Raw genomic sequence first — 27,161 nt, forward strand, 5'->3', positions numbered from 1 at the left:
AGGCCTTCTTGTGCTCAACAGTCTTCAATGGCTCCTCGCTGTTCATAAAGTCGAAGCTCTTTGTCCTGGGGTTTGGCATTGTCTGTCATCTGACCCCAACCCCCCTGCCACCCACCACTCCCTCCACAGTCTTTGCTACAGAAAAATGGAACTAGTTGGTCCTTCCATGCCCACCTGCCAGTCTCCCCCCTGCACTTTGGACTGTGCTCCTTGGGAAACCAAGAACCCCTTCTCCTCCCTTTCCACCACAAGTCACCCCCACTCTGCAAGGCCGGTCACACACCTCTTTCTCGAGGAGGGCTGCCTTGATGTCCCAAGCCGGAAGTGATCGCTCCACTTTTTTCGGCATCCCTCTTACTACAGCGTTTAGGTTTCTTTAGAACTTATTTTAAAGCTATTTCCATCCCTGAAAACTGTTCTAAGCTATGCTAAGGAAGGCAGAGTTCAGGTTTGATTCCTGTTTGTATTGTCCTCGGAGCCTAATAAAATGCCAGGCACATAGCAGGTATTTAAAAGATGCTGAAGGAACGGGTATACTTAAGTCTAGGTGGTGGGTGGTAAGTCTGTCTGGGCTGTCATTATCGTCTTCATTGTCCCCTGGGAAAGCCTTTTGCAAACTACTTGCACACGGCCTGTGTGGGGCTTTCTGGAGAGTGGCTCAGCCTGAACCCACTGCAACCCATCCACGCCCACCAGCCTGGCCGCAGAAAGAGGGGCCCAGACGTGACCAGACGGTGAGGCAGCCGCATTCCAGACAGATGAGGCACGCCTGGGAAGTCACATGTCTGGCTCACTGACCCACCTGCAGGCACTCAAGCTTTGCAGACCCTCAGGCCGACCCGGGGTTCGAATCCTCTGTCTCCCTGTGTGACGGTGCAAATGGTAACTGGCTGAGTCTCAGGGTCCTCACCTACGAAATGGCAAGACCTGCCTCTGTGCCACTGGGAGGACCAGAGGGAACGTCTGGTAGGTGCCTTGCTGAGGGTCTGGCATCTGGCAGGTTCTCAGGGGCTGATTACGAAGAACCTGGGGCTGCCAAGCTGCAGACACGCAGGAGGCCACACCAGCCCAAGCTAAACCTAGAAAAGTAAACGTATTGCCAAAAACCCCATATGCCAAGCAGCACTTTATTGCAAAGCCAAACAGATTTTTTTTGGCTCGACCATTGTTTGGGATTATTTAGCCACAGTTAACACTGTTGGTGAGAACACTGAAGACCTACTCAGGGTGTGGTAAGCACGGGGCATTCATGGGTGAATGGGTCTGCGCGTGTATGTGCAGACACATGGATTTCGTACTAATAGTGTGCATGAAGTGTGTGCATGTGTTCACGTGCACGTGGGCCCCTCCAAGGGTCACGCATGTGAGTATCCGTGTGAGTGTCCCCATGTCCACACGTGTATGCGTTTGCATCCAGTCATCCATGTGACGATGCTGACCTGGGACCCCGGGTAGAACGGAACACACTACCTGAAGGAATAAAGGCTGGCTAGAGAAACACTGAGAAAAGATGGGGCAAAAAAGGAAAAAAGAAATGCAAAGACTAAACATGTGGGGGTGGGGTGAAAGGCAGTAGCCTGTGGGAGCTCGGAGCATGAACTATGAACCTCTCCTGGGTTTGAACCCACCCTTGGCCGATTCCTAGCTCGTGACCTTGGGCAGGTCATTCAAGCTCTCACTGCCTCAGTTTCTCATCTGTAAACTTGGGATCAGAATAACAGCACCTACCGCCTAGGATGATGGTGAGGATTAAATGAGCTGATTGACGTAAAGCACTTAATGGGGGCTGGTGCAGAGTAAGAGCTTGCTTCCCTCGGCTTCCTTTTACTCCCCTCTAGGATGTGGCCTCCTCGCCCCTCCTCCCCAGCACGCTCCACAGCGTCCTGGTCTTTGCCAGAGCCAGGCTGGGAGCAGGCAGTGCGTGCCATTGGCAGGGAAAGAAAGCCAAAGTGAGCAGGAGGAGGCGGAGACGCTGGCTCGGGGATGTTGCTTCTTTTTTCCGTTTCCCCAGCCGTGATCCCAGAGGCGGGAGGTTTGAGGGGTGGGGGGTGGGCAGGGGGAGGGCTCCAAAGAACAGACAATCCCAGCCATTCCCTGGTGGGCTGGGGGTCAGGCCCCCTCCTCGCTCCATCTGCCTCTGCCGTAGCCTGTGCCATCCGGCTTGCCAGTCAGCCCAGCCCAGCCCAGCCCATCCCAGCCCAGCAGGCTGGGATCCCAGGCAGTGCCAGCCCCGGCCCAGCTAGGGGTGGGAGTGGCCTGCAGTTCGGGGTCTGGGAAGGGTTCTGCTGCTCTGTTTTATTTTTCCACAGCTCCTCTTTGCTTTTGGAACCCTGGTCTTTCCCAGCCCTGGGGCTCTGTCTCTGCCCTGTGCCAGCCTCTGGCTGTCTCGTCCATCCCTGCATCTCTGCCACCACCTGCCCGGGGTCTCCTGCCAGCTCTGGGCTCAGGAAGCATCAGGCCCTGTCAGCCTCAGCTCCTACACACACCCTTCCCACCCCCTGGCTGAAGGCGGGAGGCCCCAGCATCTGGAGGGGCTGGCTCTCTGCTCCTGCTGCCCTGGGCCCAGGGACCCCCACCCTGTCCCCCACCCATCTTTCCTCTCACCCCTCTCCCCAGTGACTAGAGTCCTCTTCCCACCCCTCTGCCTCCTCCCTGCCCAGGACAGCTTGCTTCCCTCCAGGCCTTGGCTGGAGGTTCACAATGAAACTGCCTCCCCCCACAGACCAGGAGGTGGAGGATCACCATGGCAACCAAGCAAGCCTCTCCCCCCTCCCCTCCCCTTCCTCTCCTGGCTTCACTGAAGGGGCCAGAGGTCTGGAGGGATGCTCTCAGGGATACAGGATGGAGAATGATGGGGGACAGGGTAGCTGGTGGGATATTTATAAGAGAGGTGGGCTTTGGAAACATGGCCAATGATGGGATCACAACTTTTGAGGTCCAGGGTCCAATTGTGTGACTAGGGTGGCCTCAGCCACCAGTTGAGTCCCCAAATATGTCTGTGATTCATCTGGGTACCCTGTTCAATACAGAGCCTCAGAACCATCCTAGACCCACAAAAGCCAGTCTCTAGAGTTGGTTCTTAGGAACCCACATTTTAAAGATTCTCCCCAGGTGATCCTATACATACCAAAGTTGAAGACCCCTAGTATACAGAGGCTGGAATATAACAGCCCTGTGTTTAAATCCCAGCTTGGTCATGCAAAGTCAGGTGGCAAGTCTTTGTAATCGCTCCAAGGCTCAGTTTTCACTTCTGTAAAATGGGATAACAGTACCAGCTCCATAGAGTGCTGTGAGAACTGGCCCCTGACGATAAAGCACCTTACACAGAGCTTCATGGCCACTGCCTCCTGCTCTAGGCTCTGCCATCTGCAGGGGGACGGGCTGGGTCTGTGGGGCAGTGTGACCCCCCCCACCCCTCACCGGGGCCTGCCACGGCCTGGGCCTTCTCTGCCATTATGTGTTACAAGACACTGCGAATTCTCCACACCGGAGCAACACGAAATCATTAAGGCAAAACAATAAATAAAGGCCTAGAAGTTATTACAGAGCTGACAGTGCACAACGCCGTCCTGCAAAGCAAATATGAATTATTTCAGAACATTTTAAAATGAAAAATCCTCTCTTCTTCCTGCCCAGCCCTGTAATCCATTAACTCCTCTTTTCACCCCCTTCACCCGGGGGGCAGACTGGCCAGGCCAGGGGCTCTCAGAACAGGGCTTCCTGTGCCCTGGGCGGGCCTGGCCTTCCTGCCGAGTCTGCCTGGAAGCCAGCCTGCTGCTTCTTTGGCCTGAACACCTCTGGGTCACTGGAAGCATCTCCTTGTTCCTTGTCTCCACCTGGAATCCGTGAACCTCTACTGCCTGACGTTGTACAGGACATTTAGGGTTTGCAGAGAACCCCCAGTGGCTCCTGGTAGGTGGGCTGTATTCTTCCCATTTTCCTGACGGCGCCCCAGGTTCATGGGGGTTCAGCGACAGGCCCAGGGGCTGGTAAATGACAGAGCTGGGACTCAAACCTGGTTTAAATGAGCTGAAACAGACACTGCACGCCAAGTACTTGCACGGCATCCTCTAAAAGCTATCATTATTGTTGTTACTATTATTCTTTTTACTATGCCCTACTTATCCAGTCCTGTGATGGCACTGCCAATTTTGACCCGTCAGCATCCCTTCCCTGTTCTGCTGGTAATAGCACCTTTTTCCTTTAGAGTCCTGCCCTCTCCTTTCCATGTCACTTGATGAGCTCTCAGACCCTGGACCATGCCCTTCCCTGGCCTCCAGATGTGAGATCCAGACCTGCTCCCTCATAGCGCCCCATCCTTCTGATCACAGGGATTGGATGTGAGCTGGAACCATCAGAATATTTATCTGGGATTTTACAGACAAACTTTCAGAGAGGCAAGTCCCCGCTACCCCTTACCAGCTCGACGGGCCATGCCCCATTCCTCCCCACGTCCCCTGACCCAACGTGGAGGGAGCCAGGAGGTGGAGGCGAGAACGTGGCCAGCACACAGACAGAAGCAGAGGTGAGACATTTGGCGATGCTGCTTAAGTGCCTGAATCTAGCTGCACCCAAAGGCAGCCCCACCTGCCCTTCCCAGTTGCACAGGCCAACGATCTGCCCTTTTGGATTAAGCTACATCACGTTGGGTTTCAGTCACCTGCTCCGGGGGTACAGGTGCTGTGCATGAGTGCACGCGTGTGTACTCAGTACACGTCCTTTAGCAACGAGGGTGATCTCACCACCTCCTGATCCCTCCAGGGGTTTAGGGGCTGAATGTGCCCTGGACCAGGAGGTCAAGCCCAGGGGCATAACCCCAGCAGAGCCACCGAGTCACCCTCCTGGTGATTCGGAGCAAGCCCTGCTCCTCTGGACGTCAGATTCGTCGTTGGTAAAATGAAGGTGTAGGGCTACAAAATCTCAAAGGGGTCTTGTACTACTAATGCTCTAGAATTCACTCCTTATGCCAGTGAGTCCTAGGCGTGGGGCCTGCCACACTCCCACCCCCGCCAGCTTCTTTGCCTTCCTCTGCCGCAATTCTCCCACCATCATCCCACCCTCCTGTCCTCTACACATCTCTGCAGTTCTAAATTCCTCATTTAGTTGTAGCTCATTGACCAAACCATCCATCCACCCACCCAATCCAACCATTGAGCTCCTGACATGTGTCAGGCACCATCCCAGATGCAGTGGGTTCCACTTAATCCTCAGAGAGCAAACAAGTGAATCCAAGTGTGTTGAGAGCTAGGAAAGAGAGACATAGGATGCCAAGGCAACATCTGGAAGTAAGCTGCAGCCCTCTAATGAGAAAGGGATAGTTCTTTAAGGCAAGCCTTGAAAGTTGAATGGAGAATAGCCCAGGGAAGGGGAGGAAGGACATTTCAGGCAACTGGCACAGCATAGGGAATGAAAGAAATTCATAATGGAAAGTGCATAGTCAGCAAAAGGGAGAGGCGTGCACTGCAGGGCCAGAGATGTTGGCACGAGGCAGGCCATGAGAACGATCCCTTTGCCACTCTGTCCACTTGGCAAACTCCTATTCATCCTTAAAAACCCTGCCAAGATAGCATTCCATGACCCTAGAGTTAATCACTCTTTCCTCTGTCTGCAGCTTGTACTCCTGTCATTGTACCTGTTTCCCTGCCTTATAATGACCTCCTCCCCATGTTGTCTCTCCTCTTAGAATGTATTTTCCTTTAAGGCACGAAGCTGTTTGGAATTGTAGTGCCTGGCTCCCATAGGTACTCCATAAACGCTTTGGGGCTGAACTCAATCACATGGGGGTGTGTGTGTAGCCATGAGATAACTATGTTTATGTCTAAGGAAGGGGCGGGAGGAGTGACAGGCATGTATGTGGGTATCTCTGTGTTTGGATTTAAATTCAACAACATTTCCAGAGGGCTGTTTGGAGTCAGTGGACTGTGACAAGCTGCTGACCATTTTCTCAAAGCAAGAAAACTCCCTCGGCTTGGAGGTGTGATGCTTGCTGGGCCTGAGGCTGAGTGCCCTCACCTCACCCCTCCTGGCCTGGCTGCCCCAACTCTAGACAAACCATTTGGGGGCCCTCAGTGATGCTGAGCTCTGTGGCCCGGTGAAGCAGTGGACGGAGGCTGGGCCCTGACCTGGCTGCCCAGTGGCTGCCGGCCAAGCTGGCGTCTTTGCTTCAAGAAGCTGATCAATGGAAGCCCCAGGCCAGGGGAGGCCCTTCCTTTTAATCCATATCGACTGCTCCCTCCTTTGCCTGCCAATTTGTATCAGGCTGTTGTCTGTGTTGGTGATGGAGTGCCTTGGGCCCACTCCTGGTGATCCGTGAGGGGGATCAGAGGCCTCTGGATGGCTGGGGGTGGGCGGGCCAAGGAACAGCCCCACCCAGGGAGACTTGAACCAGCCGAGCTCTACTGGAAAAGGGCTGCTTCAATGTTCTTGACCTTCTTTTACCTACTTAAACTCTGAGGGAGCTGGTCCTTCCCTGGGGCAAGAGAGGACACCCGGGGGGAAGAAAGGAGGGAAAATTAGCTACTCCCTTCCCCCATGTCAGCTGCAAGGGAAGCCCAGGACAGAGGCCCTTTGCAGTCTCTGCAACCCCAGGACATGATATGCCAGCTCCAGCCAGTTCCATCAATCAGCAAGCATGTAGCTCACCCCTGGGCTTTCAAGTCGGGAGGAAGCTGCTGGCATATGCAGAGGGTTCAGGCTCCTGGCACATCACGTTTAATTCTCTCAACAGTCCTGGACAGATACTATTATTATCCCCATTTTGGAGATGGGGAAACTGAGGCTCCATGAAGTTTGGAAGCATGACCAAGAGCCAGGAGCTTCTGCTCTCTTCCCTCCTGTTCTGTCTCCCTAAGACACCGACGCCTGACCTCTGTGAGCCTGTCCCATCAAGGAAGGAGACAAGACACTTGCACCGGAAGATGTAAACATTGGTCAGGAGCCACCTCCATTTATGAACATGTGACCTACAAGCACCCCCTCCCACAACATCCACCCTGGGCTCCCCTCAGCCGGGACTCTCTGCTTCCGAGGAAGCCTGGCTCCTCTTCTTCCTCTTCCTCTCCTCTGGCCACTGACCCCCAGAAACCCAATCTTTCTACTCTCCCCTGGAGGTGAGAATGAGCAGGGAAAGATCCCTGTTCCACTATTGTTCTGGGGTGGGAGAGAAGACAGGGGCCCAGATCCTGTGCCTGGAGACTCAGACTGGTCCTAGAATGACCTCTTCCTTAGCTTTCTCAAGATGACAGTGAACTTTTAAGCTCTCTGAGCCTCAGTTACCTCACTAGTGAAATAAAGCTATACCTCCCAGAATTTTATAAAGGAAATGAAACAAGGTCATGTGTTGCAGACACTTAAGGAATGTTTAAAATAAAAATCAAAATGATGAGTTAGAGTTTGGCTGGAGGGGAGGGTGAGGTGGGGTTGGGGGGGGAGTGGGTCTAGGTGTGCGTGGAAGGGATGGAGGGATGAGAGCAGGGGGGCGGTGCTCAGGGCTGTGGAGGCTGCGTTACAGGAGAAAGACTGCGTTACAGGAGGGAGAGGGCAGGGAGGGTTCTGACTGCCAAGCTGACTTTGGACTTTGTCCTATGGATTAATGGTTTTCACACATGGAGTCCTTTGTTCCAATGAGGTCCCGTTTGGAAGTCCAATAGGGCAAGCAGATAAATGGTTGCATTGAGCCTGGGGGGTTCCAGAGTCCTGCTTTCAAGCCCCTTCTCCACCTGGTCCTGGGAAGGGCTCCATGGAACTGAGAGAGCTATGCCGAGCAGGTGTTTAAAGGCTCTCCAGTGGGGAATGAACCCGAGTGGAACCAGGAGGCCTGAGGGAGCAGTGCCGAGGGTGGGGGGTCAGTGCCCCTGTCCTCAGGCTGAGTGGGCACAGCCCTCTGCCCACCTCATGAGCCCTTCATTCTCACCCGGCATAGAAGTTGACTGTGGTGCCCTTTGGGAAGACATGGTCCAGCTATCAGTTCTGTCCCTGCACAGACGCAAGAATCCCTAGGGAAACCCTGGGAAACAGCGCTAGGTGTCCCCAGTGGGGTCCAGGTGGGGAGGGGCAGCGGGCATCAGGTCCCCCAAGGTGGGTGCCTCGTGGGGTGCAGCAAGTGGCTAAGGGCCCGTTGTGGCCCCTGCGGCGTTTACCCACCGCCACCGACATGCTGGGGTTGGGGGGAAGGGAGGTCGGCACGTCCTCTCTCCTGCTCCACTTGGCCACCCGGCCGGCTCCCGCTGGGCATCAGGCCTCAGCTGGATCATGGCTTTTCCCAGAGAGCCTTCCTTGTCCCCTTCCACACTGGATGCGGTGCCCCTCCTCCGTGCCCCTGCGGCCCTGGGCCAGCCCCTCTCGCAGTGAGCTGTAACTGTGTTCCTGTCCCTCTCTCCTCTGCTGGGTGTTAGGTTTGAGGGCGGGGGTGGGTCCTGCCGCCAGAGCCTAGCACAGAGCCTGGGTGCGAAGTAGGTGCTTAATCCATGCTGGGGAAGGAATCAACGGATGAGACTGACTCCAGTGTGGGTGCGGGGGGAGGGCAAGCCACAGTGTGAGCTCCTGACAGGTGAGAGACGGACTTCTGAAGAAAGGCTGCTGAGTGGGCTGGGGGCCCAGCGGGGGCCAGCTGGGAGGCGAACCCGGGCCCTGGGGCCCACTACGCAAGTCTGCCTCTTTCTGCTCCCTGTCTTTGCTGCGGGGGTTGCCCTCCAAGCCGTGCTGGCTCTGGATGTCACAGTCCGCCCACTACTTTGTATGCCCACCTGTGTGTGTGTGTGCAGACGCTAAGGTGTATCAGGTAATCTTCGTGTCCCTGGGTGTGAATGAACACAGCTGCAGAGCTGCCTCTGTGTGTGTGCACGAGTGTGCAGTGTGCAGCAGGAAGTTGGGTGTGCACCCACATCTTTGTGTATCCAGGTGCGGGAGTGACACCCTTGTGTGCACAGCTCTGTGTGCAGACTGTGCTCAGGTGTGCTTTTGTATCTGTGAGTGTGTATATGCTTGCACAGACATGAGTGTGCCCACGGGCTGGGTGGGGCCGGGTGCGTTCTGTCACTGCGCCCTGATTAGCCTTGGCTTGGAAGTACTGAGGTGACGATTTACAGCCACACCTGACCCTGGCCTCCCCGCCCCATCCTGTGTGTGCTGCTGGGGCTGCCCCCTAGCCCTTGCCCAGGCCCTGCCCCCGGCCACATAACTGTGATTTATGGCTGGCCTGTGGGGAGCCGCCCCCTCCCCACCGCCCACCTCTCAGCGGCTCCTGTACCAGATGGGCTGCCTGCTGCTCCCTGGAGCAGCTCCGCCGGGGAGGGTGAGGCCCGATGACCGCCGCCAGGCCCGGCTGAGACCCCTCCCTCACCCACTGCTCACCCCCTTTCAGGCCCTGTCATCCTGTCTTGGGCTGGTTCTTGGCTGCTGGGATTGACAACTGAGATGGGAGGTCAGAGAACAGAGACCGCCCCCAGGGCTCCATTCATCTCTGCCCCAGACACAGATAGACAGACAGATGGACAGACAAACACAGTTAAAGGTACCGATAGGTCCTCATCCAAGGCTGCTCACAGGGTCAAGTCTGACGAATGCGTGTGCGTGTGCGTGTGTGTGCATGCACACACAGACACACTCGGTGAGTGTTCATGGGGGATCTGCATATGTGTGGGGGCTGGGAAGGGAGCCAGGACCCCCGCAGCCAGGCCAAGCCTCCCCTGCTCCCCGCTGTGTCCCTGCCTCCCTTCCCGTGTCTAGGCTCCCTTGTGCCAAGGGGTATCTTCTCCAGCTCATGCCAATCCATTGTGAAGGTCTGCTCAACCAGCAAGGGCATTTCTGGGGGTGTCCAGGGATGGACCCTGGGGGCCTGGGGACCAATTCTGTACCCCCAGGCTGGCATTGCTGGGTGGACAGGGGTGGCAGAGAGACCCTGGGCTGTGTCAGGCTGAAGGTGAGTGCTGGAAACAAAAAGATTGGAGTAAATTATTATTCCCCCCATGGCTTTCCCAAGGAAAGTGGAAGCAGCAGCCTGAGGCCCGTTTTCCTATTTGATGGGGAATCAGATAAATGGCAGGCAGCTTGCTCTGATAAGGCCTTGCTCTGGGCACAACCTCTCTCTCTGAAACCCTCTTACTATGCATAGAGGAAGGCTATCTGTGCAGCTGCACCTTGACACAAATATATCTGCACCCGAGATGAAGCAATTCCCCCAGAAATTACAGCAGGGGGATTGCATCTGAGGAGGGGGCCCTGGGGAGGGGCGGGGGGCTGCGAGGGAGGGAGCAGGGAGGGAGGAAGGGGAGAAGGAGAGGCCTGAGAAGAGGGAGGGGGCTGGGAGATGGGGAGTGGGGAGGAAGAGGTCAAGAGGACCACGCCAGGGAGGGGCGCAGAAGCATCTCTGGGTAAAATTTATACATTTTTTCCCCTCCTCAAAGCTTTCAGGGAAATATTCTTTTCCTCTTGCATCATCTTCCGAACAGAGCAACCCTCGGTCCCTCCACCGCACCCCCCTCCACTGCTGCCCCTGACCATATTCACCTCTTCCCGTAGAATTAAAAATAAAATATGTGGACAGTAAAATAGATTTTACAATTAGTCGCCCAAACGGAGGAGTCTCAGCCGTCTGAAATTCCTTCTTTTCAGATGGGGAGTAGGGTGGTAGTGAGATTTAAATAAATAAGTACATAAGTGAGTACAAATGTTTGAAGAGTTGGAGAACGCAGAGTTCTGACTGGGCATTTGAAAAGCTTTTCCAACTTGTCTGTGTGCATGCTTGCATGTGTGTGCATGGAAAAATGTGGATGAATATGCCTGTGTTTGGCTGTGCTCTCGCGTGTGCAACACTAATGCACAGACAGGTACACACACTCTGCTGTTTTCACCTAGCCTGATGATACAGCGGGCTCCCGCTCTCTCCCTTCCCATCAGTGGCTGCCTGTCTCTGTGAGCTTGTGTATCCTGCCTCCCACCTCCCCAGTCAGAAGATCTGGAACCACCAGTCTCTTAGGAGGTCTCCAGGAAGCCCCCCGGCCCCAGTCAGAGAAGCTTAAGTGAGAGACATCCCATCAGGCACAAGATCCCCATCTCCTGCCAGACACCTCCACCTCCTGGCTCTTCCTTAGCTGGGCAAAGGTGCCCAAGGGCGCTGGCAGCAGGCTGAGGTCGGGGGGGCAAGTGCATGGGGGAAGGGAAGTGAGGCCATGTGGGACGGAGGTCCTGTCCCCAAAGCTCTGGGTCTTAGGGGGCACAGGGTGGGCTTGTTGGGGTGGGATGGGCAACAGGAGGCGTTGCCTGTGCTGGGGGGTGTGAGAGGAGGAAGTCGGGGGGGAGTACACGCAGCCATGTCCCCTCCCTCCCCAAACTGGCACCTGCCTTGAGTCTGACTGTCGAACAGCTGCGAGACACAGGAGTCAGCCGACAGATGCCACGGCCCGGGCTTTGTCTGAGCAAGAGAAAACTCACGCCCTCCCCTTAAGCCCCCGTGGTGGTGGAGGCTGGGCGGCTTACCCATCTCACCCTCCAACTCTGTCTCCAGCCCTGGAAAGCAACAGGGCCCTTCACCCTGTCCCCCAACTTCCAGGAATTGGTGGGGAGCGATGGGGAAGATGCAGGAAAGTGAACGTTTGGGGGAGAGATGCTTTCAATTCTCTTTCCTAAACTGTGTGATAAGCTCCTGGAACCCACCTATGTCAGGGGGTGGCGGTGTTGGCAGGGGGTGGGGTACTCTGTCATGTCAACCTAAGGCAGCTGGAAAAGGGCTGAGCTGACGGGCAGGAAATCAGGCTTCTAACTCTATCTCTGCCACTTCTCTGTGGCCTCTTCTGGGCCTCGCTTTTCTCATCTGTTAAATGGGGGGAAGCAATTATTCAAACGACAGATGTAATGTCAAATTACACAGATGACTGGTTTTTAGATGTGTACCAATCCGATGAGGCAAAAACCAACTGGTTGTGTCTTTATCTTACCTACTGCAGGTTTGTGCTGAGCCTGGGAGAACCCAAGGCCTGGTCTCCCTGCAGGAAGTAATCCCCGGGAAGTAAACAGCCTCTCCCAGGCTGGCAGGGTTCCCTGGACTCACCAGCAAGCTGGCTCTGGACACAGGCTAGGGAATAGGAGCCTTCCAAGGGGACGTGCTGTGGATAACCAGGCTGGGCCACGTTGCAGGTAGAACACTCACCCCATTCCCAATTTTTCTGCGGTGGAAGACTTAGCCAGAGGGACGAAAGGGCCAGGGAGTCTGGGAACTGCCCTTTTCGAACAAATAGGAGAAGGAAAAGGTCCCTAGGGAAGCCAAGAGGGCATGTAGAGTTACCCTGTTATCCTCCATGTTGGCAAGCTGGTGTCTACTTTGGGACATGAACCTCCATCCATCCCTAGAGTAGGATTCAGGCCATCACAGATCTCATATTGGGATGCTGACCGTCACACTCATCTCTGTGTAACACTGTCATTGATCCTGATATTGGGGCATTGATTCCCCTTCACCAACTCTGAATCGGGGCATTGATTGCTACACTGGGGTATTGACCCCCTTACCCATCCCTGTGGTGGAACATTGATTCTTCCCAACCATCTCTGTATTGGGACATCGATCCCCACGTGGGACACTGATTACCTCAACTAACTCTTCATCGGGGTATGGATCCCTCCACTGGAATGTTGACTCCCTTTCCCATCCAACTCTGGATTGGGACACTGATCCCACATTGGGGATGCTGGTTTGTCCTTCTCTCTCAGTATCAGGACATCGTCCACCACCCAACACTGAATAAAGACACTGAGTTTTATTTTAGGGCTGTGGTCCCTTCATTCCATCAATCATTCATTTATTATGTCTACTGTGTGTCAGTTTTTGTGCTAACAGTTGGGATCTCCGTTTTTCTTTCTCTTTCTACCATGGGTCCCCACTGTAAAGACCCTGATTCTCCTTCAGTCTTCATAGTTGAACACTGACCCACCTTCCTGCATCCATCACCCCATTCTTCCTTCCCCAGTGACTTAACCGAAGGTCTATGGTCACTGATCAGACGAAGAGAGCCTAATGAAGTTGGGGGCCACTTCATTAGCATTGACTCTGGAGTCATGAGTTTGAAACATGGGCTTCACCAATTACTAGCCTCAGTTTCCTCATCTTTCCAGTGGGGAGAAGGTCACCCACTTTTCAGGCTTCCGGAGCAGATGAAGGGAGAGAATGTATAGGGAGCCCTGAATGGGACCCAGAGCACAGAGAGCACAGTGCTTCATAACAAGGCTTTCTGTTCCCTGCCCTCCTTTCCCCTGACCCAGGGAGGTGGCTCTTAAACTGACACACCCACTAGCCCCCTCACATACTTCTAATGGGGCAGAGACCCTCCCTCTTCCCAAATCCATCACAGGCAGCATCTCTCATGAAGTAGGTCCTCACGAAATTTCAGATCCAGCTCTCATTTAAAAAAAAAAAATCCACATTATGTAGACAGTGAAGAGGAGCAACGTTTCCACGCCGAGCCTGCGTGTAATTACATATTTTGGCCGCGTGCTGGGCCCGGGATAAATCTGTATGGTAATGTAGGCCAGGGACTTATGATGGAGGCACACATGCTAATTTTTAAACCACAAAATCGAGGCTGTTTTCATTTTCATTTCCGACAACACTGGCAGAGATTAGGTCCTATTAAGCACCATGGGGCCTGTCCTCCCCCGGCCACCTGCGGGGTTCCTCATGGCTTTTGTGGACTCCTTGGGCCTAGCGCTGAGGCAAACACAGCCTTCCTAATTGTAGGGCACAGCTCTGCCCAGGAGGACGTGGCCAGGTTGGCAGACTGAGGTCGTCGACCCCCTTCACCCACTCCGGGGCGGGGGCTAGGTCTCCGTCTGCTTGGGGACGCAGGACTCGGAGCTCATAGTGCCCATGGGGACTGAATTCCAGGCTGATGCTTCTCCTCATGGGAAAGAAAGTTGGCCGCCCTCCTCAAAGGCCCGGGGTGTCCTCAGGACCCTGGAGAGCAAGGGCTTGGCTCACTTACTAACACCCTCAGTCCTGGCCTGTTCCCAACTTGATGTGTGACCTTGTGCAAGTCCTTCTCTCCCCTGGGCCTCCTTTTCCATCTGTTCAGCCCATGAGAGCGCAAATGAAGTGATCTGGACTATTCCTTCCGGTTCTGATGCTGCGCACGTGAACTTCCCGTTCTCCACAGAAGGGCAAATGGAACAGGGATGCCAGCAGCTAGGGGTTACATACAGACCTCGTGTTAAACGCTAAACGTTCACTGTCTCTTTTAATCTTCCCCTTGACCCCCTCCCATATTCATCACCCACCTATCTGTTTGCTCACCTGTACAATGGAAGCATAACTGAAAACAGTACGACTTGATAAGGTATTTATTTGGGGGATCAAATGAATTGCCATAGGATATCCAAGACGCTGAGAACAATGCCAGGCACACAGTCAACTTCCTGTATCTGCTGGGTGTTATTACTGTTTTACAGATAAGGAGATGGAGGCTCAGAAAAGGGTAAGTAGCTTACTCAAGGCCACACTGTTGGATCCAAATTGCAACCCAGGTCCCTGTTTAGCTCTCCAACTGATGCCTTGTCCCATTCATCTCTTCCCTACCCAAAGGAGGGGGCAGATTCTCTGCCTCCCATTCAGCCCCCATTCCTGGGCACTGAGCAAAAATGACAGCAGGGAGATGCTGAGATAAGCAAGAAGATCTGAGGGGACCCCTGAGTGGGGTCCTGCCAGGCCGCTACATCCAACCTTGACTCCCAGAGGTCCTTGGGCACAAGGGAGCCAGCCCAGGCTTGGCCCGATGTTGGGGTCTGGCTTACCCTCTGCTTGTCTGAGAGGAGAGGAGGGTGGGGAGGGGCTGGGGAGGAGGAGCTGGCCCAGCCCCCTTCCATTCTCCCTCCATCTGCACCCAGAAGCAGCCAAGCGTGGCGGCCGGCTACCCCTCCCCCTCCCACCCCCTCAGCATTCTCCCCTCCTGGGTGAGGGCTGCCCTGTCTCTGGGGGGGACCTGGTCTGTGCTCAATTTCATGCCACTTAATTCCCAAGTCTGCCCGTGAAAATGGCGACAAATCGGCCCCAACTGCCCAAATGTCCCGTCCCATCTCAGATGTCTCTTCTGCATCCTCCCACCCACCCCCGCCCCCGTCTGACAGCCCCTCACTCTTCAGGCTGGAGAGGGAGCATCCATGGAGCCAGGGAGCAGAGAGAGCCTTACTGCTGACTCAGATTCTCAGGGGCTCTCCTCCCCGGGCCCCCGTGCTCATCCCTTCTTCACCATGGCTAAGCCCCAGACCTAGAGGTGACCCATCACATGCTCCCTCAAGTGCATGGTCAATGTTTGGGCACTATTTTATTTTGAATTTTAATATTACTGCATAATGCTTATTATTATTATGTTTTGCAGTGGAGGTACTGGGAATTGAACCAAGGATCATGCATGCTAGGCGCACGCTCTACCACTGAGCAATGCACCCCACCCCTGGCGTAATGCTTCTTCTTTTACTTATTTGTGTATTCTCTTTTAAGAACGATTTGGTTTATTTGTGAATAGGTAACCCATTCACACTATTCAAATTTCCAAAAGCATAAAAGGGAGTGTGAAATGGCTTCCTCCCACCCTGGTACCCATCCCCCAGGGCTCCCCATCCCCCAGGGCTCCCCATCCCCCAGGGCACCCCCATCCCCCAGTTCCCACCCCAAGGGCAACCAATGTCCCTGATTCTTGGGTATCCATCCAGAGAACTGTTATGCAAAAATAAGCAAATACATATAGTCTTTCCCACCAATGGTGGTGCACTGTTCATGCAGATCTGTACCTCACTGTTTTCGCCACTATGTCTCAGTGACCACAATCTCCTCTTACACCCTTGGCCCTCCACACATGGCGGGTATTTGAAGTTCTCCTCCTCTCTGCCCACCATAAAGGTTTTGAAGCCATAGAGACCAGTATTCAATCCTACCTGTACCAACTGCTCCCTGGGTGGCCTCGACAAGTTCATTTGCCTTTTGGGTCTCCATCTCCAACCAAATCTGTAAAATGGGACTATTAATGTACGCCCACCTCCCAAGACTACTGGGGTGGGATGGTAATAAAGAAGATAACGGATCCAAGGGCCAATAGGTAAAGCAAAACTGCCCATTACGTTCCCCTTTCCTCTCCGTCCTCCCATCAGATGAATGCTTACTTGTCCTTTAAGCCCTGGGTCAATGCCACCTCCTCTTGAGTCCCCGCCCCAAAGGAATCAGGCCATCCTCTTTGCACCTGTTGTGTGTTGGACCTGCCTCGACGACAGTGTCACTGTGTGTGGTGTAACCGTCTATACTCATCTCCCCCCTACAAGGCTGCGAGTGACTTGAGGGCTTCTGATGAGCAGGAATGAAACTATGACGGTGTACTTTACCTTTAAATATTGACACCCTCCCCCACCCTACCCCCACATTCCCGGACCTGAGCTGATCAGGGGAACAGGCACAGACATAGAGTTTCCACCCAAAGAAAGAGCGTGAAGTTATCAACGGCAAAAGCTGGATCTGAAAGGAACTGATGCAGTTTGTGAGTGGTGGAGGCAAGAGAGAGGAGAGCTGAAGTTTGGGGAGAGAAAAAGGAAAAAGGGGTGTGAGAGTATAATGACCTAGGAGACTTTGGGGAAAGACAGGACTAAAAAGGATTTTGAGAGTTTTGCTGTATATTGTGTGATGTAATTTCCTTCCCCACTTTGCTGCTTTTCCAAGAGAGTTTCGTAAAGACCTCGTTGCAAATCAGTGCTTTTGGGAGATCTTAGGTTTCCTTTTGAATACAACCCAGGCTGAGACTGACCTACGATTTATCCAGGTCTCATGGTACACCCAGGGCCTGGCTCAGCAGAAGTGCTGAATCATAGAAAGACGAGAAGGGCAGGTGGAGGGAGGGTGCATACCGGCTGTGGCTCTCAGTGCCTCCTCAAGGCAGCCCATGTGGTGGACAATGCTTACGTGTTTATGGCAACACGTTTTCCAGGAGCCCCCAGATTTTGATGAACCACCTCCCCACACCCCAGCTCCCCCAAATTTGTAAATAAACAAAGCCCTGAGATTTGTAATTGGCGCAACTACTAAGGACATCTCAGAAACACTCCCTCACCATGGTTGTGGTGCACACAGAAGGGGATGGATGATGGGTGTGATTCTCTGCCAGCTTCTTTCTTTCTCTGCCTCTAAAGAAAGTTATGAGGAAGCAGATGAGCTAGATGCCTCTAGATAAATATTACTCCGTTTTATTCCTTCCAGCAGTCTTGTGAGGTGAGATTAATGTCCTCATTTTAATTTCAATTTCCAATTGTTTATTGTTAGCATGTCAGATACAATTGATTTTTATATATTGACCTTGTATCCTTCAACTTTACTAAATTCATTAGTTCTAGTAGCTTTTTTTCTTTTTATTTTCTTTGTCTTTTTTTTTTTTTTTTTTGGTGGAAACAGTTGATTCCTTAGGGTTTCCTGTGACAATGATCATGTCTATGAATAATGACGGTCTTTCTTTTTCCTTTCCAATCTGCGTGTCTTTTATTTCTTTTTCTTGCCCTATTGCACTGGTTAGGGTCTCCAGTAAAGTGTGAAATAGGGGTGGTGAGAGCAGACATCCTTGCCTTGTTCCTGATATTTGGGGAAAATTTTCCCTGTTTTACAGTTGAAAAAATTGAGTCATAGGTGTTCAGTAACAAACCCAAGGGCCCCCAACTGTCGGTGACAGTGCCAGAATCAGAACACAGATCTACCTGGCTCCAAAACCTGTCCCCTTTCTACTGTGCCCAGCTTTGCAAGCAGGAAAGTGCTGTACAAAATATGGAATTATAAGCATTTCCTCTTTGTAGATCCCTGGGTGCCCAGTCCCAGATGCATAGCAGCTGCCTGGTGAAAACTTGCTGTCTGATTGGAAGCAGTGAGGCCCAAACCAGAAAGTGACCTGGGGTGATCTCCCACCTTGATATGGGAGTGTACAGTGGGGTTGAGGGTTGGGAAGTTTCCATCCTACTCTGGAGGCTCACTTCATGAGGAATGGTCCCTTGGCCGGGCACAGAGGTTGGTTCTTGGACACAAATGAAGGATTCCGTTTAGAAGACTGAGATGCAAAAGGGAGGGAGGGGGTACAGCTGGATCTTTAAGAAGAAGAACAGGTGGTGGATAAAAATGAAGACTGTGGAGACAGACTTCATAGCTTGAAACCCAGTTCTACCACCTACCGGCCGTGTGACTTTGGGCAAGTTACCCAGTCCTCTCTGTACTTCAGACTTCTCATCTGTATAACAGGGATAATTGCATTTCTACCCCATAAACTCAAGATGAGGGTTATGCGAGTTAATACACAGTAAATGCCCCACGGTAAGTGCTACACGAGGGTGAGCAACTATTATTTTTATTGAGTCACAGGGCTGTTCGAAGGGACCTCTAGAAGCCACCAGGAACTATTCTCCTGCCTCTTTGAAAACACACACACCCACACACAAACACACACGCATGTCCTGCTTCAAGCCCCCACGATTGTACATAGAGCTGCCTCTCAAGTGATCAAGTTACTTAAGGTCTCCGAGCCTCAGTTTCTTCAGACACAGAATGGGGTAATGAGTCCTGTCTGGCGCCGTGTAGCTAAGGTGTGGCAAAGCGCTGTAAACATGTGGTAACGACAAAAATAATGACGACTTCTAAGTGCCTCCTCTCTGCGAGGCTTAATCTGTGTGTCCTCACCTGTCCTGGTGAGGTAGACGGGCTGTCCCATTTTCTATTCAAGAAAACCAAGCCCCAGAGGTCAGATGACAGGATCGAACCCAAGTAGGGCCATCTCCAAGGTCTAAATCTTTTTTTATTTTTGTGCAGTTCTCCTCCTGGGACCAAGGGGCCGGAGCCACAGCATCTGGGTTCAGGTGCCCCCTCCCCCAGGCATCCCCTCCCAAGCCCTCCCTGGGGTGAGGGGCCGCCCTTCCGTCACTCGCTTATCCAGCCAAAGGCAGGCGGGCAGGCGGCTTTGGTGCATGGGGCAGATGGGACGTTCACAAAAGCCCCCGCACCTCTCCAAGCTGGTCCCCCCCACACGCCTGATTACCCCCCAATACCTAAGTTACCATTGATACAGTGGTGCCGAGTGATTCAATTAGTGCAGCCGGCATGAAGGCAGCAGCACAAAGAGCTGGGGTAGTTAGAAACTCATTTTCTTTTGATTATTATAGCATCTCACACGTGGAAGCAGAAAATTATAGGCTCATGTGTCTTTGCTTAATATCCTCTGGGGCCAGATTTGTCGTCGTGTTGAAGTTAGCTGTCAGGATTGACAAAATCATGCGGAGTTGATGGATTTACAGTGCCCGGGCCCCGCCAAGCTGGAGAGGTGCAGCCCTGCACAGACGCACAGAGACGCGCTCACAGACACTCACACACACACCCTGACACACCCCATTCAGACACAAAGATACACACCCCCTGCCCTCCAGAGACTGAGACACAGACACTCACAGAGATTCACGCACAGACGTACACACTCCCACACACTGATACACCCACACAGACATACACAAATACATACATGTCATACACTGCTATACGCTCACTGAGTCTCACATGGGATATACAGCTCCCACGCTCTGAATCACCCCACCCAGACATACACACACGGACACACACTCATATCCTACACCAGGCACACTGATAAGCAGATACACACGGTCGCATGCACGCAAATACTCACCCTCCAAGCCGATAACCCCACCCAGACACTCGCCCAGATGTTCACACCCTCCCCCACAGATACACACACACCTCGACACACACAGATACAACCATCCACTGCGATCCACACCCACACAGATGCATACACAGATCCACAGACACAGCCACTGATGCACCCCAGTCAGGTCCTCGCCCTCCACACCAACGCACACTCACCTGGGCGTCCTCACCTCCACTTTCATGCACAACCCTGGAGAGACTCACACCCACACCAACACACTCAGACACACACGTGCACACTCATACCACACAGTGTACACTCCTATTCAGAAGCACATGTCCACGGCGCCATCTGCCTGAGTCACACACACGTATCCAGACCCACACACACCGCAGGCACAGAGATGGTGGGCACCCCCAGAGCAAGAGACACACAGGCAGCGAGTCACAGTAATACACTTACACACGCGCACGGATGCCTAGCCAAGTACCCAGCACACATAGACAGAGAGAGGCGACATAGAGTCGCAGGCACAGGGGACAGAGAAACACGTTCTCAGAGGCGCGTGAGCACGAGTGCACAGGCAGCTTCTCACGCCCCCGCCGCAGACCTTTTCCTTCCCTGTTTCTCTTTCTCTCCTCGCCCTCATCCTCACCTGCCCTGGCTGCAGGGGGAGAGCCCGGGAGCGAAGCGGAGACAGAACCAGAATGAGGATGGGGGCCCCACTGCTGGCTGCCCAGGACATCCCCCACTCCAGGCTTAGCTGTCTGGTACTGGAAGGTTCCTCGGAGATGGCCCAGGCCCACTGCCTCTCTTTACAGAGGGGAACTCAAGAGCCAGCGCTCCCCTACCCCTGCTCACCAACAGGTAATGGGGCACCTGCTCTGGGAGAGGAGCTGGGGGACGTACCCCAAGTTCCCTTGGGGAGGCAGAGGAGACTTGCCCCGGTGAACTCCCGGTCAGAGGGTCCAGTCCCAGCCATCCGTACTGTAGGGACAGTGGTTACAAGTCCAGATGCAGCTCAGACAGGCCTGGGTCGGGCCCTGACACATCACTCAGGAAGCCCTGGGTTCATGTCCATGTTGGTGTCGCACCATGAGAATGGAGGAGGGGCCTGGAGTCACTTGGCCATGGCTCTGGCTCTCGGGCTTCTGAAGGTGGGAGTAAAAGAGTCATGAGTTCTAGAACCTTTGAGCTGAGGCTCAACCAGCTCCCATCCCCTGGCAAGGGGAGAATCTACCCTGTCCACGTGTCCACTCCACACTACACATGTGCTACCTGACCTCATCTTCCCTCGGCGACCCTGGGAGCTGGTCTCAGTATTCCTGCTTGGCCAGGGAGGAGCCTGTCTGTCACTCAGAGAAGGTAAATGACTTGCCCAAAGTCACACAGCTATAAAAGAAGGATTACTGACTTCCAAGCCCTTGCTCGCTCCTCTCCACCATGTGAGGTCGGCTGACTTCTGGCAGAGCAGGCAGAAATGGGGCCCCCTGGCTCAGTCAGGCCTGAGGGCCCAGGGGCCAGCCACTGACTTCCTCATGGAAGGTGACCCAGCGAGTGAGAGGCAATGGCTAGAGAGGAAAGAGCGTGGGCTTTGGGGGTCAGACGAAGACAGATTCGAATCCTGACTCTACAGTCTCAGGAAAATTGCTTTGCCTCTCAGCCAAATTTCTTTTCCGTCAAATGGAAATGCTATGTCCACTTACGGGCTGGAGAGAACACACGTGTATATATAGTGGAATATGTGTGGTAGAGAATGTATGTGTTGTACACAGCAAGTGTTTAATACACAACAGCTGATTTTGGCAGTTACCATCAAGGCTCCCCAGCAGGCCCCGGGCAGTATCCCCGGCCCACCCCACTCTGGGTCACTCACCCCCCCTACAGTCCCTCCCCACCTCTACCCTGGCCCTGCCCACGTCTGTGGCTACTGAGGGCCTTGGGGCCAGAGGTCCCCTGGAGCCTTGGAATAAATCCACAGACTTCTCAGGCTCCCAGGCATCATTCAGGCTAGAGGTTCTCAACCCTGCCTGCACATTAGAATCAGCTTTTTAAAAATACCAGTGCCCAGGCTCTTCTCCAAGAGACTCTGATTTAACTGGTCTGCAGTGAGAACTGGGCATTTTTTAAATGCTCCGCAAGTGACTCTAATGTGCCACTGGGGCTGAGCACCACTGAGCTGACCCTCCAAGGTGTGACCTGCGGTGCAGAAGCATCGACATCACCTGGGAGCTGGTAAGAAACACAAACTCTCACTCCAGACCCATGAATCAGAACCTGCAGCTCCAGGTGATTCAGTACTCATACCAAAGTTGGAGAAGCCCTGCTCTGGAGTGTTCTTTCATTTCGAGAGCCAGCAGAGATCCTCTTTTTCTGGAAAAGGACATCAGAGAGCAGACGTCTCTGACCAGCTTCTCCGAGGGGGATTCCTGGGGCGCACAGCCCCGCGTGCCCATCTCTGGATCCTCGCCTTTGCCACCCCCGCACCTACCTCCGTCTCAGTCTGGTCCTGAAGATATGCTAATCAGCGTGGGAGTCCACCCTGCCCTGGCATTATCATATATGAGTCGTGCCTCATCTCAGGATAATTTTCTCATCTGCATAATCGTATTTGACTTCCTTACGATGTAAAAACCCCCTTACCTTCGCTAAGTTAATCTTCATTGATTGAATATCAAATTCATTTGAATGTGGGAGAAGAGGCTTTTCTCTCTCAGCAGCAGAATGCTGGCTTCCTAAAGCCCTGCTCAGCTGGGGGCGGAGGGCATTAGCTTTGTCCCCGTCCTTGCCCAGCTGCTTGAGGGACCCTGCCCTTCCAACCCACTCCTTCTCTGGCGGCATCTTTCCAGCTTCTGCTACTTCTCTCTCTCTTCTGCCCTTTCTCTGTTTTGTCTCCATTTTTCTGTCTGCGTTGTGTCCGTGAGTGTCTTGGTCTTTTAGTTCTGGTCTTTTTCGTTTTGTTTTGCTGTTTTACCTCAATTTTCTTTCCTTCTTGGTATCTCTCTTTGCCTTCCCTCCCCTCTTCTCCCCTCCCCTATTTCTCTCTCCAAGTCTCAGACTCTCCCTTTACCTGAAACCCCAAGTGTCTCTGCTATGTCCCCATCCACGACTTGGTGGGGAAAAAAAAAAAATCCAGCATGTACCTCTTACACAAGTGGCTGAGCTTCTCAGAGAGACAGACGGCCCTCCAGGGGTGGAGGTGGGGGACAAAGAGGGAAGACAGGATGCTCTGGGACCTGTGATACCCTGGCTGGGAGGCCCATTCTCAGGCTAAAAATGTCGATCCAACCCAGTAAGGAATGTTTCAGATGTTCACAACCATCCTGTGAGTTGGGTAGTATCTTCCTGTTTTACAGCTGAGGACCTGACCTGAGCATCACGTCCAAGTCCTATGGGTAGTGGTGGGACCAGGGTTCGAACCCAGGCCTGCCTAACCCTGCCGGTGACCCGTGATTATCCAGGAAGAAGCTGAGGCCAGACCTTCTGCTCCCAGTAAGCCTGGAAGCAGGGGAATGAATCAGTTTAAGGGGTCTAAACTCGCCACTCCTCCTCAAGGTTATATTACCATTTTGAGTGCTTAGCAAACCGTCTGGTACCCAGAAAGTACCCCATATGTGCTAGGCAGTGATCGCCACTGCCGATGCTATTCAAAAACAGGCCAGGGTTCAATTCTTGCTCAGATGCACGAAATCTGTATGACCCTAGACACGCGGCCTCCCGGAGCCTCAGTTGACTCATCTAAAATGTAATAACAGAACTGCCTTGCAGGACTGTCATGAGGACTAGGGCTCTGCATACAAAACACCTAGCTCAGTGCCAAGTCCATAGTAGGAGCTCAGGAAGTGTCAGGAGCTGCTTTCACATCATTACTGCCATTAACGTTGCTGTCATCAACGACGCTGTCATCACCGACGCTGTCAACATCATCATCTCCGAGTGCCCAGTACCCAGTAGGTGTCTGGCAAATACCAAATCAGTGAATGAATGACTTTCTATAGAAGCTCCTCGTATACCTTCATGACAGTTCCTGGCTCCCCACCTTCATTTCTCCCCTATATTTTGGCAGAGTCTGCTTTGTGTCGGGCCAGGGTCACGGTTAAGTGCTGGGCTCCGGAGTGAGCCAGGTTCAGCTGTGTATCCCAGCTCTGCCACCCGCTAGGTAGGAGCCTCTCTGAGTCTCATTTCCCCCGTCTGTAGAATGGGACTATCGGCAGGACACCCTTATCAGGTAGTGGGAGGTGTAGCTGAGACTGGAGGAGGGGCAAGGGGAAGGTAGGAGCAGAGGTTTACTTACAGAAGCAGAGAGAGAAGGTGGGACCAGGCTGTGAAGGCCTTGAATGCCAGGCTAAGTGTTCTAACTGGGTCTTTCTTCCTCTTTCCCAGACTGCTGGAAAGGGGCCCTGGTCTGAGGGCTCCGCCTGCAGCCCTTTGAGACAAAGGCATCCTGCAGGGGCAGAAACACATCTTCGCTGGACTCCTCTGTCTTTGGCTCCAGCTGGAGCCCAGTGGTGGGGAAGGAAGGATATTTGCAATGCAGATCTGGGGCAGATGGGAGGACTTTGTCGGAGGAGGTGGGGGAGGTGGGACACAAGTGGATTCAGCTGCCTCGCTTCTCACACACATCCCCACCCCAGACCAGCCCTTCCTGGCTGCTGCCCCTCAGAACACGACCCAGGCTCTGACCCATACTCAACACTGCCCTGACGGCTTTACATAAGTTAACTGATAATCACAGGAGGAAGACACCATTATTACCCCATTTTACAGATAAGGGAAGTGAGGTCTGGAGAGGCAAAGCAACTTGCCCAGGGTCACACAGTATGCAGTTAGTGGCAGGACCGACATTTACAAGGGGCCGCCTGACTGCAGAGCCCACACTCTTCTTCATGCGCCTCACCCTTAAAACTTCCTCCCCATGGCAACCCCTCCACCCTCTGCCCCAAAGCCCTGAGAGGATGCTGTATGAAGCATGTTTAAAATGCTTTGCTGAGTTTCTACTGGGAACCAGACCCGGGGGCATCTCCCACCTTCTTCACAGCCCATGCAGCTCTCTGAGGCCACAAGGCCCCTTTCTTACTCTCCCGGCCCCATCGGATCTCTAGCTCATCAGGGGGCTCTGGTGATGCAGGGCAGGCACAGGGCCTCACTGGCAGGTGACCCCTGACATACCGCTGATCAGTCTGGGGTAAAGCAGCTCAAATCGCTGGGGCTACTGGCTCCCTCTCCTTTTCCAGAAACAGAGAGGAAGTACCAGGTACGCATCATCTTCACACACATCCTCATCACCCCGTCTCTGGCCGCCCTCTGGTCCTGGGAGGCAGGCACTATTGGCTCCATCTTATAGAAAAGAAGATGGCGATTCCAAGAAGGCCCTCAGTTGGTCTCTGCTCCTTGACGGAGAAAACGGTCCAACCTCCATCCCTTTCCCTCCCTGTCCTCTCCTGTCCCCTGAGGGAGACCTGGATGGTCATTCCCCTCTAGGGGCTTCCGTTCTGATGAAGTCATTCATTCATCCAGGTGGGAGGCCATGCGGTGCGTCTCACAGGAAAGAGCTGGTGAGGGTGCTGGACAGAGCCTCCCCGCTGAAGCTGGGCTTTGGCCTTCACTAGCGGCATGACTATGTATAAACTCCTTTATCTCCGCCACCACTACTGTCCCATCCGTGAAATGGGTGGCAGAGTCCCTCCTTACAGGATTGTTTGCGAGTCCAATCAGCTAGCACCTGTGTAAGCCCCAGACAGTCGGTGCCACTCCCCTCCCCACCCCTGTGCAAGCCCTTGGTTCACTAGTGGATGGAGCCTGTCCTCCTCCCTGTGACCTCTGACCCATCCCCCTCCTCCCCTCCATTCCTTCTCTGCAGGGGCTGTGAGTCCCTTCCCCCCACCAGGCCCAGGGGGCCCAGAGAAATTAGACCAAATCAAAGCAGAAAATGAGTTTTCATTCATCTTGGAATGATGCGAGAGGTTACGGGCAAGACAAATAGCAGCCTCCCCCTCTTCCTTTATCACTGTCACCGCAATTAATAGGCTGTGGCCTTCGTTATCCAGGCCTCTGCTAAGGAGAGCGCAGCCCCCCGGGCGACACTAACGAGGGAGAGGAAGCAGACCCATCTCCAACCAAGTTCTGTCAGGAGGCCATATGCTCACCTGGCCCTTCAGCCTCACAGCTGGGGTGCGGATGAGCCGCAGGGTGACCAGCAGCACGTGGGGCAGCCGGAGAGGACCAAACCTCAGCCTCGGCCAGAGGGGGACAACAGCCCCCTGACACCCCTGGGAGCCCCCACCCCATGGTCTCTGATGATCACTGCAGCGGCCATGCCTCTTGAGTGTTTCCAAAGCATCACTGTGACGAGGTACCGTGTCATTTGCACCTTATACGGTAACCTATGAGTGGGGCATCTGTTCTCTGATTTTCCTGATGAGAAACTAGGATTCAGAGAAGCCCAGCTGCATGTCTGAGGTCACCAAGATTTGGGAGAAGAGTAGCCAGGATCTGACCCCAAAGCTTGGGTTCCCTCGATATTCCATTCTACTGCCCAACAGCATGCAGGGAGCAAGAACTGGGAGAGGGGCTCCTGAAAGTCTCTGAGTCCAAAGTTTTAGTAAAAAAAGAGCAATGGAAATCAACTGAGTCAGCAGTAGCTCCCACCCTGGCCCAGTCCTGGGGACCTCAGACCCTGGAGGGCACTGCAGCCCTTGGCCTGACCAAGTCTTTGTCATCAAAATGAAAGCACTGTTATTTGTAGCAACATGGACAGACCTAGAGATGATCATACTAAGTGAAGTAAATCAGACAGAAAGACAAATATCACATGATACCACTTAGATTCAGAATCTAAAAAAGTGATATAAATGAAGTTATTTACAAAACAGAAACGGACTCACAGACATAGAAAACAAATTTATGGTTACCAAACGGGTTTGGTAGAAGGGTTTAGGAGTTTGGGATTAGCAGATACAAACTACTATATATAAAATATATAAACAGTAAAGTCCTACTGTATAGCACTAGGAATGATATTCAATATCTTGTAATAACTCATAATGGAAAAGAATCTGAAAAATATATATATATTTATACGTATAACTGAATCACTATGCTGTACACCCGGAACTCACACAACATTGTAAATCAACTGTACTTCAATTTTAAAAAAATGAAGGCACTTTTTTCAAGTGTGAGTAGATACTATTAAGATAATTTAAAAAAGGAGTTCCTTTAAAGGGTTCCAGAAAGCCTAGTAAACAAATTACACCTCCCCCCAAATTAGCAGTTTAAGATAATAGTAAACATTCATTAGCTTTCACAGTTTCCATGGGTCAGGAATTTAGGAGTGGCTTGGCTGGCATTTCTGGCTTAGGGTCTCTCATGAAATTACAATCACGTGTTGGCCTGGGCTGCAGCCACCTGAAGGCTTTACTGGGGCTGGAAGATCTGCTACCAAGATGGCGCACTCATATGGGGTTGCAGCTGGCTGTGGGTGGGAGGCCTCAGTTCCTCCTCGTG

At 53.1% G+C, this 27,161-nt stretch overlaps 1 long non-coding RNA gene across 1 annotated transcript in view; it reads right to left on the bottom strand.

The window, feature by feature from the left end:
* The window catches only part of LOC116669259, a 118,308-nt gene that overhangs the window by 9,514 nt on the left and 81,633 nt on the right, over nucleotides 1–27,161 (bottom strand). The gene's annotated exons all lie outside the window — the stretch shown is intronic.

The sequence above is a fragment of the Camelus ferus genome, chromosome 16 (genome assembly GCF_009834535.1).
Source record: "Camelus ferus isolate YT-003-E chromosome 16, BCGSAC_Cfer_1.0, whole genome shotgun sequence".
NCBI classification, from domain to species: Eukaryota; Metazoa; Chordata; class Mammalia; order Artiodactyla; family Camelidae; genus Camelus; species Camelus ferus.